Source organism: Meriones unguiculatus, chromosome 6 (assembly GCF_030254825.1).
Source record: "Meriones unguiculatus strain TT.TT164.6M chromosome 6, Bangor_MerUng_6.1, whole genome shotgun sequence".
Taxonomy (NCBI): Eukaryota; Metazoa; Chordata; class Mammalia; order Rodentia; family Muridae; genus Meriones; species Meriones unguiculatus.
In genome coordinates this window covers 111,789,202-111,804,310 of record NC_083354.1, presented here as the reverse complement: position 1 = coordinate 111,804,310, position 15,109 = coordinate 111,789,202, and the positions used below count along the sequence as shown (strand labels likewise).

Here is a 15,109-nt window from a genome sequence, read left to right as displayed (position 1 = left end):
AATGAGAATTAAGCTGCTCAACTATGTTCATAGCAGCTTTATTTATAATAATGAGAAACAAGAAACAACCCAGACATCCTTCAATCAAAGAATGGATAAATAAATTGTGGAACATCTACACAATGAAGTAATATTCAGATATTCAAAACAAGGAAATCATGATATTTGCAGGCAAATGGATGAACCTAGAGAAGATCATCTTAAGTGAGGTAACCCAGATCCAGAAAGACACGTATGGTATATACTCACTTATAAGTGGACATTAGCCATATAGTACAGGATAACCATACTATAATCCACAGACCTAAAGAAGCTAAATAACAAGGAAGGAGTGCTTTCAAGGCAGAATGAAGAAATAGAAATGGGAAGGGCTGAGGTTTGAGTAGAGCCAAGTAAGTAGCAATTTACAAAAAGTAGGAATAAAAAAGGCTGGTTGTTCAGGAGGAAACTCACCTGTTCATGGGTGTTTCCCAGGAACAAAGGCTCTGTTTCGGGTTCTACCTAGAGCAAGCAACTAATTCTCTTGGCAGTTTTGAACTTTCATAGGTTGAAACATAGCAGGCTGGATTAGTATCCTAAGGCTGTAGCTTTCTGTATCTTTAAAAATATGTGAAAGGGCGCATGAAATAATTTGTGCTTAAACTCCTTGGTTTTCAGAAGCGAAAGCTGGTGTTTAGCTGGTAAGGCCATCTTTATTTCTCTCTCTCTCTCTCTCTCTCTCTCTCTCTCTCTCTCTCTCTCTCTCTCTCTCCCTGCCTCTCCCTCTCCCTCTCCCTGCCTCTCTCTCTCCCATAATCTCCCATAATCCCATAATGTGTATCTTCTAGTTTTTGCCAATGCCTTTACTCACTTTCAGCACCTAATACTGGTGAACAGCTAGATCCATCTAGATCCTACATCAGGAGACTTCTCCAGGCCTTTTTTTTTTTTTTTTTTTTTTTTTTTCTTTTTTTGGAGGTGGAGGATGGGGATGTTATTGTGGCTTTTATTTTGCATCTAGAACCAGTGGAGGCCTTGCCTGTGGCCACCCTAGAGATTACACTGAATTACAAGAGCTTCCGAAACCAGCTGGGAAGTGAGGTGATAGGAACAATGATTCCGACCAAACAGCATGATTACAAAGCTGGGGTTTCCAGTAGGGCTCCAGATGTTCGGGCATGACTTTGGAGTCTGAGGAAGCTGTGACATGGGAAGGGGAAGCACTGGGCCTTCCTTGAGCCGCCTTGATGACATCATGGACAGGGAGGATCCTAGCAGCTGGCGGCTCCAGGGATCTCCACACTTTACTTCGCCAGGGGATTCCTGAAGGACCTGCCAGGAAACCTGGCCCAGCCCTTGCTCTATTCGGAGGGTCTGATTGTACTTGGCCAGGCGCTCAGATCTGCAAGGGGCACGGGTCTTGATCTGCCCAATGCGGAGTTCCACCAGCAGGTCAGCGATGAACATATTCTCAGTCTCCCCAGAGTGATACACCATGAGGCCCAGACCTTGAACTGGGCCTGCTTACTCACCTGCGGAGACTCAGTCACAGCGCTGACTGTGCTGGACTTCTCCCTCACAGCCTTGTCAATGCGCTTAGGGTCGGTCCCAGTGAGATCACCTGCAACCACCTGGATCCCTGCACTAGCTGTGAACTTTTGGCACACTTCCCAATTGTCTTGGTCAAAGGGTCCATGCCGATGACGACCTGCTCAGTGTAGGAGGCCTTCCCAATTGCGGTCTCCAGCAGCTCCAGCACGTCTTTGCTCTCCAGGCTCAAACTCACCCTCATCATCCACATCGGTGGCATCCTTGCCATATTTCTCCTTGATGACATTCTTCAGGTTGTGGTAAGCCTCAGCAAAAATATCGCACGGCTTCCCAGAAACAGGAAGCCCCCACGGGGAGGATCAGGAACTCTTGCATGGCCAGCTTGTTGCCACCATGAGAACCGCCACGGTAGATTACATTGAAAGCTGGGACCAGCAGGTAAACTTCAAGGTTCCCAGCTAAGTCAGCGATGTGACAGTAAAGGCGCGCTCCCTTTTTCACAGCACCATCCTTGCAGACAGGGGACACTCCCAGGATGTCATTTACACCAAATTTACATTTATTCTCAGTGTCATCATCTCCATCATTAGCTCGTCGAGCTTCTCTTGCTCCATAACACTCATTTTCTTGCTAACCAGAGCAGGTGCGATAGTTTTATTGCTGTGCACAACACCCTTCTCCGTGTAGCGAGTCTTAAATCATTGTCATGGAGTTCTAGGATCTCATGGATGCCAGTGGCGGCACCGCTGGGCACTGCCGCTCGGAAGAGACCTCTTGCGGTGTAGAGATCAACTTCAACAGTGGGACTCAAAGATCTCTCTGGCCTGGATCTTGAGAATAGACGTGGTGAGTTTCTTGCTGTTGAATGGCCACACAGGAAAGAAAGGAGTCTCTCCAGGCTTTCTTAATCTCCCTTTACAGGGCTCTTGGCACATGTCTCAATTTCCATTATCCTTCTGTCCCTCTTTTTTTTTTTTATTAAATTTTTATTTATTTATATTAATTACAGTTTATTTACTTTGTATCCCAGATGTAGCCCCCTTCCTCATTCCCTCCCAATCCCACCCTCCCTCCCTCATCTCCTCCCTGACCCTCTCTAAGTCCACTGTTAGGGGAGGTCCTCCTCCCTTTCCATCTGATCCTAACTCATCAGGTCTCCCCAGGACTGGCCGCAATGTCCTCCTCTGTGGCCTAGCTAGGCTGCTCCTCCCACAGAAGGTGGGGAGGTCAAAGAGCTAACCACAGAGTTCATGCCAGAGACATTCCTTGTTCCCCTTACTAGGGTACCCACTTGGATACTGAGCTGCCATGGGCTATGTCCCAGCAGGGGTTATAGGTTATATCCATGCAAGGTCCTTGGTTAGAGAATCAGTGTCAGACAAGCCCCTGTGTCCAGATATATTTGATCCTTGTGGAGCTCCTGTTCTCTCCAGGTCTTAATAACTCTCTCTTCTTTCATATGATTCCTTGCACTCTGCCTAAAGTTTGGCTATGAGTCTCAGCATCTGCTTTGATACACTGCTAGGTAGAGTCTTAGAATTTCTAAAACGACTCTTTTGGGTTTTTTAACACAGCTCCTGAGTTAGTGAAATAGAAGTGCTTGACAATCCAATACCATCCAGGCATGGTTGTGGACACCTTTAATCCCAGCACTTGTGAGGCAGAGGCAGGCAGATCTCCAAGTTAGAGGTCTACAAAGGTAGTGACAGGACACCCAGGGCACTCAGAGAATTCCTGTATCAAACAAACAAACAAACAAAGCAAAACAAAAAACACATAGAAAGAAAACACCAAATTAGCTTCTTTTTAAATATAATGTTTAATTTATTACAGTTTATTCACTTTGTCTCCCAGCTGTAGCCCCGCCTTGTTTCCTCCCTCCCTCTTCTCCCATGCTCCTTCCCCAGTCCACTGATAGTGGAGGACCTCCTCCCCTTCCATCTGACCCTAGCCTATCAGGTCTCATCAGGACTGTCTTTCATAGTCTTCCACTGTGGCCTGGTCAGGCTGCTGCTCACTCAAGGGGAGGTGATCAAAGAGCCAGCCGCTGAGTTCATGTCAGAGACAGTCCCTGTTCCCCTTATTAGGGAGCCTATTTAGAGACTTAGCTGCCACTGGCCAAATTAGCTTCTTAAGAGGCCTCTTAAGATTCCCTGATCAGTAGTTCTGTTACTGTATACCAACAGCTTTAGGCCTTATGACCCCATGGCCTCTGCCTGTCTCCAGCAGGGATTGCTGTAGACTCAGACCTTCTAGATATGAAGTCTGGACACTTACTCTTAAGGACATCACAAAACGGAAGAATTTATAAAAACACATTGTAAGCAAAATGCATTAATGTGCAATGACTTATGGCCAGGGCCACATTGGAAGCATTGAAACGCAGCTGTGATCACATTGGGGATCTAGACCTAAAAGGGGTGAGAGGTCAAAGAAAGGATGACCTCTGGGTGGGTTGAGGGTTGAGCAGGCCTCCCTGGAAGAGATTCTACTCTGCTGGTTCTCTGGAGACAAGAAGGAGATAAGAGGTCAATGATGGCAGGTAGGATAGTCTGGGGGTGGGGGGGGAATGAAGGAATCCTCTTTGAAGGCTTAGTGAACAAAGAGCGTAATAATGAGTGCTGTGAGTGGAAGGCAGAACACACACACTGAGATTATGAAGGGCTTGGTTGGGTGGAGAAGTGGATGGAAGCTGGTTCAAGAAGAGTGACATGTTGCAATACGGTCCAGGAATCCTAAGTTCTCCTGTGAGATTGGGATTCAGATGGACTGAAGCAGCCACTATGTGTTAAAAAGCTTTCCACTGATTATCCCTAGATGACAGCCATTACTGAAGGGCAAATAAAGAAGATCATCATTTCAGAGTTAGTTTCCCTCACCCCAGAATCCATAAATATAATGATAGAAGATAGAAGTGGGCAAGGTTAACATAAGAAGGAGATAGAGGGCAGTTACAGAAGTTAAGATCAAAGAGTTCTATTTGGTTTATTAATACCCAAGTAGAACAAAAAATAAAAAAATAAAAAAGTCTAAATGCAGTTGGAATATCCAAGTAGTATGTCACCAGAGAAAACTAAAGCTATATGCAAAGACTTCATGTATTTATTGCAAGTAGAAGTATATAGCAGAGGTGAGGGGATAGGGTAATTTTCAAATGCCTCCTGGGACAATAGCTTGGGCCTGTGATTATAGCTAGGTCAAAAGTAGGAAAAGCAGGAGAAAAACCCATTGTGCATATGTGGTGAGAGTTGTCTATAGGACCTTGGATGTGAGTTTTCCAGCAGGCTTTGGTACTAAAGTGCAGAGCTGAAGGAAGATGATGTTGGTTTATGTGCATATGTGAACTAATTAGAATGATGAAATGGAGCCTCATGTCTGAGCAGAGAGAGCCCTTGACATGAATGATGCTTTCTAAGCATCCAGGTTCAAGAGTCAGGAAAAAAAGAAGACCTAAGAGGTGGTAGTTTTTCTTAGATTCAAATGTCACGTGGCACCTAGTAAACTACATCATTCCTGGGACATACTTCCTTAAATAATAGGTCTTCCCTTTACTGTTCACCCAGGAAAATGTTCACTTTGGTAGAGTTTCCAGGGGTGATGCAGACAGGGACAGTGACTGTTCTCACCAGAGAGCCCCCCAGAAACAACAGAGAAAAGCCTGATGGTCTGATGCATGCTCTGGTTTTCTTCTTTAGGAAAGGTAATATGTCTTCTACAGAATGCTGAATATCGTTCTTCTTTTCATCTCCTTTGCACCTGGAACACACCCATTTGTTTAAAATCATGTTAGAATCTGAGGACACATATCTTGCTCTCATTACTTAACTAGGTGGCTATGGTGGGTATAGCTCTGGCAAAAAGTCCATTGCAATGTATGTTAATTAAAAAAACACAGAATCATAAGAGGAACATGTAATTTACATCACACATAGTAAGTCTTAGGCTTTGGTTCATTTGCAGTCAAAAGCACAAAGAGTTATTTATCTGAGGCACTGGGAAGTTGAGTGGAATTTCAGAAAAGAATGAAAGAGAAAGCAAAGGATATTTCAAGAGGCCAGATATGTCAAGATCGAGGGACCAGGGCAAGCATGAACAGCCAACCAACTAAAATGGACATTAGAGGGTGGCTGGAACAGGGCTGCACAGCTTTGACAAGCGGTGAGGATGAGACATTAGCAGCAGCCAAATCAGAAGGGCAGTTGCAATATACACCCAGTCTAGAGGAGAAGGAAGACAAGGAAGAGTTTTGAGCAAGCTAATACTATAATGTGCCTTTTAGGAAAATGGTTTTTGGGAATGATGAGGAAATTGATCATAAAGGGAAAATACTGGCTGCAAGAGGGATGGCTAGGGCACTTATGGAATTAAAACTGAGACCGACCTGCCAAGAAAGGGGAGGAATCTAGACAGCTAATTGATTAAAGATGGGAAAGAATGGTCATAGATATTGTTCAGATTTCTGGCCAGGACACCTGGTGGTGAAATATCTTTAAACGATGTGCAGATGTGCAGATGTTCAGTGCAGCTCAGGATAGAGCCAAGATTTTAAGTGTCATCGTTTTGTAGATGATCAAACAGAGCACAATAGAAGTCAAGGCAGTAGATGATGTCACCTGACGGAAGTCGTGTGGAGGGAAGAGGACAGACGTCCTAGGAACACACCGGGATTTAAGAGATTAAAAAAGTGATTCCAAGAGTAAACATTTTATGGACACTTTGCAGAGTGGGTGGTCCATGCACTGTGTCTAGGAAGCAGGAGGTCAAAATCCTTGAACCCTCAGGTCTCTGGTTCCCGTAAGCACAGCTGGATTTCAAGGGAGACACAAGTTTGGCCTCATTTGTAGAACAGCCTTTAGTAGTCTAGTTTAATTAAGCTGCAGAAATTTCCTGTGGGTGGACAGAGTAAAAACAACTCTATTGGAATAGAAGAAGGCACGTCAGAAACTTAGTATTTTCCTCATTTACTTCCTAAATCTGAGCTCCTTTCAGTCCATGAGTGCTGACATCTACTTTTAGAACTCCTATTTCCTTATTCCATAACAACTATGAAACAATGAACATCTTTAGGGGCTTAAGAATTAGTCCCTCTGACTTATCTCTATACAGTCTTTATTTGTTTGTTTCCTCATTTGTTAATTTTTATCTTTGTGCGAGCATTTGTGCATGTGTGAGTGGGGATGAATATCTGTGTGTGTGCACTTTTGTGTGTGTGTGTGTGTATGTGTGTGTGTGAGTGTGGGCACACATACACAATAGTATGCATGGGCAGGTCAGAGGGCAGCATTGAATATCTGTCTTTACCTTTCACACTGAGCCAGGATCTTTTGTACACTGAGTCATGTGACCAGGCTGGCTGACTATCATGTTTCCAGAACTTCTTCCACTGTCTCCATCTCCTGTCTCCCTGCAAGAACCCTGAATACACATTACCATGTTCAGCTTTATGGAAGTTCCAGGCATCCAAGCTCTGTGCCCCAATTTTTGCATGTAAGTATTTTAACCATTGAGTTCCAGCCCCTCTGTCTAGTTTTATTTTATGATGTTTTTATATAATTTCTCTTTTTTTTCAAACTAATTAAACATGGATTTCTGTTGAGTATGCAGAGAGCCACCGTCAGTAGGTGTGGATTTCAGAGCAGCTCTCCTGTCGATCCCAACTTTCACACACCAGTATCTGTTGGTTTTCAATTTGTGTGTCATTGTCCTATAAACTTGGTGTGGTGAGTCTTTTCTTCGAAGTTTACAGACCCCCACCTCTGGAAAGACAATATGTGAGCAACTGAAAAATGGTTGGGGCTAGGTTAAATCAAATATGGAATTTATGAAAAGTCTTAAGCCACCTCTATGGGAGGAACCGAACCATTGTCTCAACAAGACAGAAACCGCACAGAAATTTCCTCTCAAATATTGCTTAGGACATGCAAACAGGAGAGCAGAGCCTCTTGGGTGAAATGAGCAGCATGGTTTCCATATTACTCACCTCCATATGATTTACAAATGGACATTTAGAAAGAGTTTACAACTAATTGAGAAGCTTGTGCATCTAGCACACAGCCTATCAGCTCTGTATGAAGGCCTTTGTGAATAGTGAGACTTTGATGACTGATTGTCCCAAGGTTTGTATCATTATGTGGATTCTCAGTGAAAGGGGGTCTATGTGGTTGTAGAAACTTCATGTTTGACCTTGAATTTCTTAAGAGAAATAATTTTGAGCTTGCACCAGATACTTTTCTTAGTGCATGATCTGGTTTCGGCTGGGCTAGGAAAGTTTATATTTTAGTCAAACAACTATATATATATATATATATATATATATATATATATATATATCTTGAAGAATATAAAAGGCACGGTTTTGCTATGTTTAACCTCATGTTTAACCACCATCTGTGTTCATGATAAAATACCATCTTTATGGACCTGTGATGAACACTAATTTTTACCTTATTCTCTGCTTCCTGGGTTTTTGGAAAGTTTCCCAGCACTCCCTGCAGTTAGGTAGATTACATGACTAGTCCTGATCAATGAGTCACAAAGGGATATGGCATATTACTTCTGAGCCAACGCTCTTGGAAGAGGCTTGGGAAACACACACTGCTTTCTAAAGGATGTTACAAGGTGAGATGGCAGCATATAAAGATGACTAGGTTCACGGATGGGTGGAGAAGTACTCTTTTGACATGAATTGGACAAGCAATGTGAGCAAGAAATGAGACTTCGCTCAGTGTGTTTTTGGCATCTAATCTAGATTTGTTTTATTATGTTTCCGTACCAGAACTGTATACCTCAGTAAGTGCTCAGGAACTAAGTCATAAAAGTCATAGAAAAATGAATTCTGCATAGTTAATCTGCCAATGACATTGAGATTTATGCTTGTATCACATTAGGAGGAAGATAATTGTGCTAAACAGATCTCTTGAATTGGAAAGATAGAAATAGTGTGTCATAGTACACAGACTATGACGTTTTTTCACATTGGGGTTGCACACTTGCTACATTCCTCAAAGGCTGAGTAAATATGTACTTACACTTGGTCTCAGCTCAGTAACAGTGTTGTTATGGCTAGGAAATCCAGCAAGATATTCCACTGAGATCTGAATCCATTTTTATACTTAATCCTTATCACTTTGCCTCTACAAAGTTTTGAGGAGTTCCGTACACCTCTGCTTTGCCATCAATGTGGGCAGAGGCTCACACCCAACACATCTTCATCCATCTCTCATCAGCAGCTTTTTTGGAAGGCTTTTTCAGCTAAAATACAACAATAGCAATACTTAAATAAGGTTATCAGACAATATTTAATATTCTGACATCGCCGGAGAAAATGGTCATTGGGCCTCAAAAACAGATTATCAGAATCTTATCCACTAATGGGTTAATAAAACATGGATATTGCACATTTCTCTGGAGCTGCAAGGCCAGTATCCTCCCTGTATCCAGGACCCAGGATACAGGGAGGTCAGGTTCTGATGAGGCTTGCTTCCTGGCTTGTGAATAGCTGTCTTCTCACTATATCCAGTTGCAGAGATTGAATGCTAGTGTTCCATCGTGTCTTCCCTGATGACCTCATCTGAACCAAAGTCTAACTTCTAGGTATCATTCCACTGGGATCTAGGGCTTTGGTATACGCAGTCTGAGAGGCTCAAATGTCCATTGCATAGCAGACACAGTAAGTTCTAACTAGAGGGTAGGGACGACCATTCTGACAATAGTAGTACTAGTATCCATCTTAAGAAAGGACTGTTGTGGTGGTTTGAATGAGAATGGCTCCCACAGGCTCACAGGGAGTGGCACTCTTGGATAATGTGGCCTTGCTGGAGGAAGTGTGTCACTGGGATGGATTTGGGGGTTTCCGAAGCTCAAGACAGACCAAGTGACACACCCACACCCTCTCTCTCTCTGCTGCCTGTTGATCCAGATATAGAACTGTATATTGCCTCTCCTGACCATGTCTCCCTACATGCCTCTGTGCTTCCCACCATGATAGTTGACTAAAGCTCTGGACTGTAAGCTAGGCCCAGTTAAATTAATTTCTTTTTAAGAGTTGGCATGCCTAGGAGTGGTATAGCTGGATCTTGAAGAAGCGCTATTCCTAGTTGTCTGAGAAAGCGCCCCTGAGTGGGGAGCAGCCTTACCAGGCCACAGAAGATGGAAGACGACAATGCAGCCACTCCTGATGAGATCTGATAGACTAAGATCAGAAGGAAGGAGAGGAGGACCTCCCCTATCAGTGGACTTGGGGAGGGGCATACGTGAAGAAGGGGGAGGAAGAGTGGGTTTGGGAGGAGAGGAGGGAGGGGCTTATAGCGGGATACAAAGTGAATAAAGTGTAATTAATAAAAAATATTTAAAAAAAGAGTTGGCATAGTCATGGTGTCTTCGAAGCAAAAGAAACTCCAACAAAGACAACCACTGAACTACAAATGTGAGTTCTAGAAACTTGAGTCTTCAGACCTTTCTAAAGGTAAAGTAATTGCATTGACTCTGCAATATATCTGTATAAGAAAACTTATATATCAACTTCAGCACCATTTTTGTTTTTCAAAATAACCCACTTGGCCGTGACTTCTCAATCCTCCACAATGATTAACTACAGAAAACCATCACATTGTAGGATACAGACCCAACTCAATCTGTGTTTATTTGAACTTGTTGTTTTCCTAACCTAAGTTATTCTCCAAGTTAGTGGTACCATCCCATCATTAGGAGGGATTCTAGGAAAGGCTGGGGTCTAATCCCGGGACAATGAATCAGAAAATCTAGAGGTGAAGCCAGACATGAATGCATTTGAGCCTGCATTTAGGTGACTCCTATAAACACTGAGTCTCAGAAGTACAACTTAAACTGTGATAGGGTGTTGCATATTGAAGAGATCTGAAAACCTCATTTTCTTTGTAATCAATAGCTGAGCACACAATTTTCTTTGCAAAATGGACTTACAATTACAAACTTTTAAATAACGTCTTGGAAACGGACTGTTTTTTTTTTTTCCAGAAAATTGTGTCTCCCACTTTAGCTTCTCCCCACTGTTAGATGCCTATTTTACCATTTAACAGTTAACAGTGGCCCCAAGAAATAGTCCTTTGACTGTCTCCCTCTGTTTTAGTTGAGGAGGGAAGAGTTTATTTGGCTAATACTTCCATATTACCATTCATTATTGAAGTAAGTCATGACAGGAGCTCAAACAGGACAGGAACCTAGAGGCAGGAGCTGATGTAGAGGCAACAGAGAGATGCTGCCTACTGGCTTGCTCTCTATGGGTTGTTCAGCCTGTTTAATGATAGAACTGAAGACCACAGCCCAGGGATGGCATCACCCATGGCAGACATCACCCCTTGCCTGTCCATTACTTATTAAAATATCTTAAAGGACTTCCTGCAGTCCAGTCTTGTGGAGGCATTTTTCTTAATGGGGGCTCTCTCCCCTCAGATGACTTTGGCTTACGCCACCTTGTCATAAAACTGTCCATCATTATAGAGGAGAAAGGTATGAGTAAACTGATCTGGATGATGTTGTGGGTTATAAGCAGGCCTATAAAACAGGTGACTAGGGAGGTTAAGACTTTGTCCTCTGTTGCCAGATGGAGCTGACTTCAGAATACCTTAATGAATCTTAGTTATGGCACTAAGAGTTTATATCAGTAATGCCAAAGAGGAATCTGTGCTGATAGTCATGTTGGATACATCTCTTGTTCACGGCCCCATCTTTTAAGTGGCAGTCTGACCCATTTGGATCTGAGAAACCTCATCTACGATGGTCTCTGACTTGCTTTTTAATGTATAGGGTCAGTTCTTGTACAGGGTAGGATCTCAAAACACCAGTAAATGTGCATGAACTGAACCAGTAGCCTGAGGGATGATTTTCTCAAGCCTACATCATTTCTGCTGGAGCAATCAAGAAGAGAAACTACCATGTCTTCCCGTCTTGAAAATTCTGCTATGAAGCTCCACTGAGCACTGAGCTCTGGGCATTAAATCAAAGGGTCAGATCTTGAAGTGGTGCCAATAAATAGATATTGTTGCTAGTAGGGAGGGCCTGTGGTGCTAATGAGGGACAGAGGAAAGAATGCATCATGATGTTAAGAGAGCTTTTCTAATGTCTATAACTATAAACTAAGAGGTCTACTTAGGATCCCAACCAGGGCCTCTCTGGTTGTAAGCCCCCTTTTAGCCTGTAGCTTTTCATATCATCCATATTTTAATAGAGGTTTAATTGTATGTTCAGTCATAATAAAGGTAAATGAACATGCCTGTTGTCATTCAAATGCTGAATGTGCACTGACTTAATTTCTGTACTCACAGAAAATCATTCTGCTTTCATTGTCTTCATTTGAGAAAGCATGGAGTTTAGTCTTAACTCCCTATGTAACTTCCCAACTCAAGAAGCAGTAGAGCCAACAATCCCAATTGCCTCATGAGTTGAAGCCAAGAATGTAACTGTTGAATACTAATCTGTCTTGCTTAGTGTTTGTTAGTCTATGTGCTCAGCCATCCAGCAAAGCAAGCTGTGGCTGTCATTTTCTACTCCTGCTGTGAGATTTTGATATATTTCTTTTCCATTTGGCTATGCAGAGTCAGATCAGAAAAGAACTCAGAGTAAGTATTTGTGATTGTTTTATGGTTGTTGAGGCAATTTCATCATCCTGTTCCTTTCCTTTGATTCAGATGTTTGAGTGGACTTTGAATCTATGTACAGCTGAAGGCAGGCCAATGGTGCATACTGTTCAAAAGCAAACTGCTTAAAAGGTGAAGTTGGCACCTCCCTGGAGACCATCAGGCCAAACTTCTCACTGTGTGATGAAAGTGAAGGAGTTCCCAAGGGCAGCAACAGCCAGGCAGCTTTGAGCTTTGATGGGTCTAAGAAAGCTGTGTGGAACTTGGAACAACTCCCATCTCAATACCTCATTCCCTGACAATTTTGGCTGCCTCCATCCAGTCACACCTCATATTATTTTCTTGAGTACTGTAGTAGAATGCTCATAATATTTTGTTTCCATATGAGGAAGGACCTTTGACTGGGAATAGTTGGGCATGATTTCCTGCACCAGCATCAAAGTCCTCAGCTCTGAACCAAGGATCTTCAGTGAAGAGGATTTTCCCTTGATTATTGCTTTTTCACACTGCACTTCAACAGAACAGTCAATCTGCTGGAAACAAATGATGTGCTGCACATGTTCAGACCACCGATGCATGGGAAACACACCAACTTTACTTTCATTACACGCTGAAGGTCTTCATCTACCTAGTCAACCAGTGCCAAATGCAGGTTCAAGGTCCTGTGACAGGCTTCCACATACGAGGTGACATTGAGACAAAGTAATAAATCTTTGGCATCTGTGTGTTGGTCTGACTTCTACCCCAGCAAGTGCCATGAAAATCAAATCAGATATTGGAGGACATTTGAGGTCATTAGTTAAATTCCCTGTTTTTTTTTTGTTGTTGTTGTTTTGTTTTGTTTTGTTTTTCATGTTCTTTGTTTTGTTTGCTTGATCCTTTTGCTGGATGGCTCTCATAGACTCAGAAGAAAACCAATACCACAAAATAAAGAGAACCTGTGTTGTGGCGTTCCTGACTGAGTCAAATCCAAGACACACTGGAAATGTACACAACAGTCCAATGTTGTGAGATTTCCAGCCTGATAGCCAGACCAAAGAGGTCAGCTATGACATGTGCGCCTCTCCAAAATGACCTTTTGCAAAGATTATGTTTATTTTGTCATTTGTCTGTCATTTGTTTGTCATTGACTTTTTGTATTAACATCTCCTCCCAACCAGTAAGTAAATATGCTTTCCCAAACCCAAAAGACATATTATTACAGAGTGCTCAGTAATATACTAACACCCTTCTCTGGTATATATCAGAGTTAAAGCATGGTCTGTAGTTGGGATTATGTATTTGTTAAACACCCTGAGAGGGGTCTATGCTATTAAAGCAAAGTCAGATTTTGTGATGTGTTGGCAAGTGACAAAGTATTTTAGGAGAAAATGCTCTGTCTTCTGGTGTATACCCATGCTTAGCTATGACTTATTCTAAGCTGCCTGCATCTCATCACTTACCACATAGCAGGGAAATGATGTGCAGAAAAGTAGGCCCTGATAAGGCCAGGGAGCTGGCTCCAGAACTTCCCTTGCCTTGGATCTGACCTTGTGCAGATAATACGCAGAGAAAGATGTTCCTTGCTCAACTTAAGTGACAAGTTGGAATAAAAACTAGGAATGGAAGGGAGGTATCATGACTGCAGATAACTTTCACTTTAATTACTTGTGGAATCATGTGCAAATACTATCGTTTCTGGTTTAATACTTGCAACTTCTGGGAAATTAAAGGGTGATCAAGATATATGGTTCTTTCTCTCCTTAGGGGACGATTTCAAACCTAGCTATAAGATTCTAATTTAGGGCAGTTCAAGGTATATATGTGAAATTAAAAGCAAGGCTGGCTTCGAGTATGTTCCTAGGTTTCAAGGTCAGGGGGATTTGTGACTCTTAAATTGCAAGATAACTTATGGCCACAGTGGCCTCTGACATGACAGGGTAAGGATTACGTCTGAGTGCTACTTATCCTTAGTGTAAGATGACTTTATTAAGCACTGACTGCGTGTTCAGTTGCTGAATCCAGCATAGCACTAGGAATGAAGCTGACTGGGGCACCGGTCAGCTCTAGGAATGAAGAAAAGACAAATACACACAGTCACACAGCGACACACAGAAATAGGTGGGATTAGCTGAACTGGGCTCTCTGAGGTAGAAACACCATCACCACTGAAAGCTCAGAATAAGCATTAGATAGAGCTTAACATACAGGCTGGTTATTGCGTGCCACTGAACAAGGTCGGGGGTTATGACATACTGACAGACAAGGAGGCAGGGTTATGGTATCCAGCTGTAGCAAGAAGACAGATTTAGTTCATCTCCATAGAAGGAGACTCTATAGGGAATAGTCTTCTAGCCATAAATTTATAAGGGAAAAAGCAACGGTAGACACATCCTGTGTGCACTATGAGCGCTCACACATGGACCAGAAGGGAACCAAGACTCACTGTTGGGGGAAGGCATTGCCAGTTACCCACAGGTCTAAGGCTATGGTCCTTGACATGGCTAGTTGATTTCAACTATACTTACTCAGAACTTTATTCACTCAGGGCTTCCTCTACTGCCAGTATTCAGTCCTCTGAAGCACAAGCCACTAGTGTTTCTCCTTACAATATGAGGTTACCTATAGCAGAATGAAGACTTTTACAGCCCATTTCTCATTCATAGTGCTTATGGCTTATCCCCATTTGAAGCAACAGTCCTTATCTTACTGTATGTTATGTGTGCTAAGCTTTCAACCACTTAATGTACAGCTTATTTTCATTTTATAGGTTTAACTGAAGAGAAAAATTAAATTGTCAAACTGTAAACTAATACTTGGAAGTGGCCTAGGTTTAAGAGTCAGGTCTCTCCAAATTCAAGAGCTTTGCTATCCCAGAAGCACCTTTATCATCCCGGACAGCACATTTTTTTATATGGACTGATTCTTTAGATCAAGTGATGGCCCAGGAAAAAATATGTTAATTCATGATGTGATTTGACAGCTTC

The 15,109-nt window shown here is 42.6% G+C and overlaps 1 pseudogene; it reads right to left on the bottom strand.

Annotated features, from left to right (window-relative positions):
• Positions 1 to 1,283: 1,283 nt before the first annotated feature.
• On the bottom strand, positions 1,284 to 2,685 carry LOC110552501 (alpha-enolase-like; annotated as a pseudogene).
• Positions 2,686 to 15,109: the final 12,424 nt, after the last annotated feature.